Source organism: Carassius gibelio, chromosome A25 (assembly GCF_023724105.1).
Source record: "Carassius gibelio isolate Cgi1373 ecotype wild population from Czech Republic chromosome A25, carGib1.2-hapl.c, whole genome shotgun sequence".
In the NCBI taxonomy this organism is placed as follows: domain Eukaryota; kingdom Metazoa; phylum Chordata; class Actinopteri; order Cypriniformes; family Cyprinidae; genus Carassius; species Carassius gibelio.
In genome coordinates, this window is record NC_068395.1 from 7,275,582 (window position 1) to 7,283,630 (window position 8,049).

At 34.4% G+C, this 8,049-nt stretch overlaps 1 pseudogene; it reads left to right on the forward strand.

Annotated features, from left to right (window-relative positions):
- The first annotated feature begins 775 nt into the window (after nucleotides 1-775).
- On the forward strand, nucleotides 776-7,706 carry LOC127946888 (alpha-parvin-like; annotated as a pseudogene).
- The last annotated feature ends 343 nt before the right edge of the window (nucleotides 7,707-8,049 follow it).

An 8,049-nucleotide genomic window follows, 5' to 3' on the forward strand; every position in this document is an offset into this window, starting at 1 on the left:
TTTTAATTCTGTGAATATATATGCAGCTCTTTCCATATACAACTATGTCAGTTAAACCTTCAAAATGTTCCATAAAAGCATCTTCTGTTGGAGTTCTAGCTAACTGGACAATCTCTGACATTAACCTTAATGCTCACCATAGCACAAGATACATGACATAATAAGATATCGTCCTCCATGAGAGGCCTCTGGAATCCAGCACAGGATGTTCATATAACCCCATAATCAGCACTGTTGACGGTGATGCATGCTGGGTTGTTTCTCTCAGGATGCTGACAACGTTGATGCCCTGAAGTTCTAATCAAATCTAATAAATATATGCATTTTACAATTTCTTCTGAAAATGTTAACTGTGATGCGAAAGTGTTGCAATGCAGTTGCTAAGGTTGTTTTTAGTTTTTGTGGTGGTTGCTTATACTGGGCCAAGCCAAAAAGTGAAAACCATCCTGATATCTCTGATGGCTAAATATTGTTCATAGCGCAAACAATAATATTTAATTACTTAATGTTTAATTAAACATTTTTAAATACAAGTTCAACATATTTTAATGTGTTTTTTACATTTTAATATCATTTTTTAAATGTATTTATATATTATTTACTAATTTGTTATGCATAACTGTTTAAAAGTTTGGTTTCAGTAAGATTAAAAAAAAGAATAATAATAATAACATTTTAAAATAAGACTCATTCTCAGCAAGGCACCATTTATTTGATCAAACATGCAATAAAAGCAGTAATACTAATAAAGTATTGAAAGAATTCAATGTAAAGTATGTCAGGTCACATACTGTACTGTAAATTGGCTTGTTAATGGTTTTTCAGATTGACTTAAATTTGGGAAGTTAAAAGGATCCTAAACCCTAGCTATCTATAGTAAAAAAAATACTTCTCCGTGGCACTCATTATAATCTAACAAGGTAAATGAATATATTGTCGACCACTTGTATAACAGCAATAATATGAAGGCTTTTCTTGGTTTTTCTTTTCTTTTCTTTTTTAATACAGAAATAATTTGTCATCTCTCACCCAATGTGTCCTGTATTCTATAGTATCTGAGCTGCAGGACGAGGGGATGAACGCCATTAATCTCCTTCTGAGTCCCACACCTTTTGAGCTTCATCCTGAGGACATCATGCTATGTAGGTAAACCTGTATCCTCATTATTCAATTGATGCTCGCTCGGGTTAATAATATACCCTTGTCTCTTTCTCTTCCTCACATAGGAAAATGAAGTCCGCACCATGGTGGACCCCAATTCAAAAAATGACCCAAAACTCCAGGAACTCATGAAGGTTTGCGTTAAAAACCAAAAATGTCAATTCTGTCATTACATATTCACCCTCATGTCATTCCAAACCTATACGGCCGTGATTATTCCCAAATTAGGTGCTCATCGACTGGATCAACAATGTTCTGGTTGGGGACAGGATCATCGTGAAGGACCTGGCCGAAGATCTCTATGATGGACAGGTTCTCCAGAAGCTCTTCAGTAAACAATCTCTGCCTATTTTACAGTACGGCTAGTTTGGATTTGTTATATTCGACTAGATATCCAAGAAAGATCTACCTGAACTCCTAGAGAACTTCTCAGATCTCCGTCTTCTGTATTCTTATTTGGCCTTGCTTTTCCATTCCATAGAAAAGCTCGAAAGGTGAAAAGCTGAATGTTGCAGAGGTGACCCAATCTGAGATTGCCCAGAAACAAAAAGCTGGTTAGACGGTTCTGGAGAGGATCAATGATGCTCTGAAGGTCTCCACCGGGAGCATCAAGTGGAACGTTGACTGTAGGTCCCTAGAGATCCAGCATGAGTCATTCAAATGCTCCTTAATAAGACAAGTGTTATGCGCTGTTGGACCTGTATTAAGCAGTGAGTCTTAAAGTGTCCACTTAGACATGCTGTGGTGCACAAAATGGCTTTACAACAAAGTAACGTCTGTTTAAAACGCTATTGATGGGTGTTTCTCATAGCTCCGAGCTTCAAAGGCTTGGAAAACACTTAAAGTGATGTAACAGTGTCTTTAAGTGGATTTCAATCCCTCCACTTATGTGGAAGAGACGCTAAAGAAATTGCAGGTTGTTTTATTGTGTTTTATGAGGCAGAGAGATTTATGCGCTATTGATTTTGGTATTAAATGGAAGTGAACATCAATCCTGTGGCCTTAAGTAACAATTTGCAGAGCTGAAGCTACGTCTCAGCTGGTTTCATGCCAGTAGCAGGAATGTAAGACCTTAATGTAATTGTGAAAAAAATTTGTTTTACACTATTGACTAGCGGTTCATGCTAAGAGCATTGTGGCCATCCTTTACCTGTTGTTGGAGCTCTCAGAGCACTTCAGAGCCCCCATTCACCTCCCTGACCATGTGTCCATTCAGGTGGTTGTGATTCAGGTATGTAACCTCTGTTTTAGACTGTAACATTCTCTAACTGCTGATACTGTACATCTTTGTCGTTATGATGCTAGAAGTCGATAACATCAAGCGACAGTTATGTTTGCGTTTAAAACGCTCTCTGATAAACTTGTCTCGTAGCTTTCCACGAAGTCACACAAAAGATGAATTTGTTGTTTTTGAATTACTAGGTTTTGTCAAGATGTCTTTGAGGAAGGAAAGCAAGTCAGATTAGAAAATGCAGATGAAAGCTAATAAGCTTTAGTAACTGACGCTAGCTGACTGATTTTGCCTTTTGTCTTCATTTCTTTCATAGTATTTTTGCTTAACTTTGGTACTGAATCAATACGTATGTTAATAGTTCATGTATTCTTACTTTGATTTTGAACCTAATGTGGAAGGTTACAATCCTCAATTTCTGAAGCTTAGTGAAGTGACATTCAGCCAAGTATGATGACCCATACTGAGAATTCGTGCTCTGCATTTAACCCATTCAAAGTGCACACACACGGAGCAGTGAACACACACACACCCGTAGCAGTGGGCAGCCACTTGGCCGAGACTCGAACCCACAACCTTAGGGTTAGGAGTCAAACTCTCTAACCATTAGGCCACAACTTCCCCAGAGCAATTATTAGGTTCAATAACTGAAGCTAACTCAATGTCAAAGTTTTAATTTGTATTTTCTTGGTGTTTTTTTCTTGCTTCCATTCAATATTTCCTTGCTTTCTGTCAATATTTAATCAAATATGGATAGTTATAGTTAGTTAGCCTCAATTTCTAAAGCTAATAAGCTCCAGTAACTGATGCTAGCTTGCTCATATCGATGTTTAGTTTAGTTTATTTTATTTTTTTCTGACTTGTCTAGCTTTGGAAATATTAGGACATTTTCATACCTGGAAAAATAGTCAAACTTAGTAACAACTGGTATAACATTTTAATTAGTTATAAACTTATACATTTATATATCTATAATTAACAGTTCATGTAGGAGAAGGGATGTGAAAAATCATCTTGTATTTCTCCTGTTGTGCCTGACTAGAGGAGCTCATAAGTGATTTTGATAAAGCTGTTTATGTCTTCTAGAGATTTCTGGCTACGGTTCATATTTAATAAGTTCATTTTTTTCTTTCCCTTAGAAACGAGAGGGCATTCTTCAATCCCGTCAGGTAATGGAGAAGATCACTGGCAACACAGAGTACCTTAATTTACAGATGTCACCCTCATAATAATCCTTTGCACCTTACGTAATGATTTCTTTCATATGTTTCAATCATTATGTGGTAGATCGTTGATTACAAGATGGCATTTGGATTAGCTTTGGTGCTGTTTCGTTACCCTTTGTGTGGACACACACACACACGCACACACACGCACACACACACACACACACACACACACACACACTGACTGTATAGCGGTCCAGCAGGCACCTGGCAACTGGGAAGATAAGTGTGTGATTTTGCACTTGTATGTGTGTGTTTGTGGAATACTTCTTGAGGCTGTTCTGTTATCACACACACAGTAGCTGCTGCTGCCCAGGCTGATGGCTGGCAGGAGTGATTAGAGCGTGAGGAGGAGGGGGCCTCATGGGGAGGAAGCCCTGTCCAGAGCTGTCCCAGACTTGCCCGATCAATTTGATCACCCTTCCACACACCCAAATGGCAGCCGCTTGGCTTTCAGTGACTGTGGAATAAAGAGGGATAAATTGCTTCCCATGCTGTACAGGAGATAAATGAAATGCCTAACTTCCATTGCATGCAATAAAATAATTCTTTATGACTGATTATTAAAATTCTACACAATACTAAACAAATAAAATCACTAATTTTAAATGCTACTGTATAAGCACCACAACATTGTAATGTAAAGTATATTCCTATTCTATGCTGGATACAAGATTTGCTAAAGATTTAATCTATTAATGTTAAATTATTAGTGTTTGTATAGATTAACTTTAATTGAGCAACTTTTATAACTTTAATTGATGTTATGATGTTATGTGATGATTTTCAAACTGCATTCTTATATGTGTGTATGTTAGTAACGAGCTTGATCATAATTTAATTTTTCAGTCAAATATGTATTTTTATTATTATTATTTATTTATATATATTATCTTGCAGACATGTTTTCCATCCATTACATTTTAGATGTTAAACACACTACTGTTCAAAAGTTTGGGGTTAGTAAGTTTATGAAAGAAATTAATACCTGTATTCAGCAAGGATGCATTAAAATGTTTAAGAGTGATGGTGGAGACTTTTATATTGTTTCTTTCTTTCTGTTTAACAAAGAAAACATATCAAGTTTTCTACAAAAGTCTTAAGCAGCCAGTATTAAACTGTTTCTTATGTCAATAATAAGAAATGTTTCTTGTGCAACAAATCGGCATACTAGAATGATTTCTGAATGATCATAAGATACCGAAAAATTAAAAAATGCAATAAATTACGAATAAAATAAAACAAAATAACACTTTATATTAAAATAAAATAAAAAACAGTTATTTTAAATAATTACTGTTTGTATGCGTTTTTGGTAAAGTAAATGTAGGCCGGGTTAGTTTAAAACTTAAGTTTTGAAACTTAGTTTCAAAACATTTATAATTCGTTCCTCCCCCAGACTTGTGAACACCAGTGTTTACTATTCCTTTAAAGTAGTGTTTTTAATTAATGGATGTATTCTTGTATTCAGTGCGTGATGCGTTTGATATCTTGTTAGATCATGCTTCTGACAAGCTGAATGTGGTGAAGAACGTACGAAAGCACCAAAATATTAGCCGAATTGACATTCTTGGACAAACCTGACCACATTTGCAGCTGTTTTCTGCAGACTCTAATCACCTTCGTCAACGAACACCTGAATAAACTGAACGTAGAAGTAGCTGAACTGAATACACAGGTAACGTATGGATCAGCACAATAAATGTATTGTGACTACGGTAAAAGAAAGTGCTAAAGGACAAAGAATCATGTATTACCATGATTTAATACAATTATAGCAGCAGTGACATTATAAAAGACCATTTGTTCAATAAATTAATTACAATTCTGATTTGTTTATCATTTATTCATGTCTTTTCAAACCTATTTGACTTTCCTGGTCACTCTTTAACATGGAATAACAATGAGAACTGAAGCATTCAAGTTTCAAAACGTTCACTAAAGCACCATAAAAATATCATTTAAAGTAGAGCTCTATATTTTTACCCTATAGTCTTAATCCAATATAGCTTTGATGTTATTCTTCATCTTATTTGTTGGCTGTTTACAATTGGCCAATATTTCATATTAATATATTTTATTTATTAATATATTAAATTTAACTAATAAGAAGCAAAATTAAAATGGCGGTTAATTAAAAATTCTGTTATAATGTGAATATAAACTATATACTGTATATATAATACAAATTGTAATATAAAAATTTATTTGATCATAAATACTATAAGAATTAATTGTGATTTCATTAAATATTGTTACAATTTCAAATAACTCTTTTCAATTATTTTCAAATCTTTTTTAAAATGTAATTTATTCCTGTGAGTCCCAGCTGTATTTCAGCATCATGACACCAGTCTTCAGTCATATATGATCCTTCAGAAATCATTCTAATATGCTGATTTGGTGGTCTTGATTTGACATCTATGACAGGATCGTGTTGTTCTGACTGAGGTGTGTTTGTAGTTTGCAGATGGTGTGTATCTGGTCTTGCTGATGGGACTTCTGGAAGGATACTTTGTCCCCCTCTTGGTCACATCCAGCAGGCCCGTCCTGTGCCAAATGGGCATGTCCCACCAGGATGCATCTGTAATCTGCCTCTGCACAGGAAACGGATGAGTGGGGTTATGTGTAGCTTCTTTCTGTGTGTGGACTTCAGAGATAACTGCTTTAGGTCAATCTACAGTCCAGTTTGGTTTTTTTTATTGTACGCATGCCCTATTTTTGGACTTCAAGGTGTTACAATAAGACAGTATCTTTTTTTTTTGACCTGCAGGTCCATAATGTGTCTTTCTCCTTTGAGCTGATGCAGGACGGTGACCTAGCGAGGCCCAAACCCAGGCCTGAGGGTAATTACGGCTTTGTTTTCTTCAAGTCCTATCAACGCAATTGTGTGCTTGACAGGCCATTTTAAAAAGATTTGTCTTGTCAGAACTGTACTTATACTTTCACAATTCACAAGTGTTGCTCTTTTAACCTAAAAGTACATTTCTTAAACATTACATGCAAAAGATTCAGAGATAATTGAAAACATTTTTAAATAAAATTAAAAAGGCCATGGGTTCATGGGTTGGCTTGTTACATATTAAAAACATATTTTACATAATTGTGTTATTATTATTAATTATTATTATTATTACTTTTTCCTTCAGCTAAAACATTTGTTTTTTTTCTTTCCTTGAGAATAGTTAGTTAAAACTTTTTTTTTAAGAAAATTATTAATTTTAATTAAAAAAATACATAATCTATTTTTAGCAGTTTTCCCTCATTTCGAATAATTAATATTTAAATAGTTAATAATCATATATAATAAAGTATTAATATTATGGTTACAATTAATATAATATTGACTTAAATTAATCTAAGTAAGATGGAATTAATAGCAACCTTCTCTTTAGAGCTGGTTTAACAAATCAGCAGTTCACAATATACATTAGATGTTATATACCGACCGTATACAGTATCCATAATATACACATACTAAAACAGCCTTCCTGTAGCTGAAACAGAAGGGCATGATGCTAGAAACGCCAAGGACATTGGTTTAATTTCTAGGCAAAGCAAGAACTGATAAAATATGTACCTTGAATGCAACGTAAGTTGCTTTGGATAAAAGACTCTGTCAAATACATAAATGTGAATAAATACTACACACACACAGCTCTATTATTTATAGGGTTTCAGAGTTTTCTTTATACTGTGTGTATTTGAATGATTTTCATGTTTAAAGTGTGTCTAGGTTTTTATTTGTGTGTGTTGTTTGCATTATGTCGAATTATATTATGTTGAATTATGTCGAGTCCTTGAAGCGTCGGGTACATTATTTGGCATTGCATAAATCCTCTTCACACTTTTAAATTCAATTCAAACATGCACTGGAACTGAAGAAACTGTGCACTCTGTGTGTTTTTTTAACTGCTCAAGAGTTCTTCACGCCAAGACAATTGTAACTATGAAAGCTTTTGTTCTCAAATTGTAAAATGAGTTTTTTTTTAATTTTTTGTTTTATTCCAGATATTGTGAATTGTGACCTAAAATCGACATTCCGAGTTCTTTACAGCCTTTTCACCAAGCACAGGTATGAGGATTGAGCTAAAACTTGAAATATGTCTACGTGGACCGCTGTTTTGAGTATTAATGAGGCTGACAGACAAACCATGCTGTTAATTATTGTGAAGTATTGTAATTTATGCTTAAACAACTAATAATTGTGATGTAAGTATTTTTTCTCGTCATCTAGATGGATGTAAAAACAATAAAAAAAATAACACTATGAATATAAATGTTTTTGCTCACAGCATTCGCCTTTTACCTGTGGAAATGCAATTAGCTGTACAATCCTTTTGAAATGTATTAATACTGAAGTGCCTAAACAGACGTATGAGAGAAATTACCCAGCTTGCACTACACATTATGTCAAATAAAACACTATTA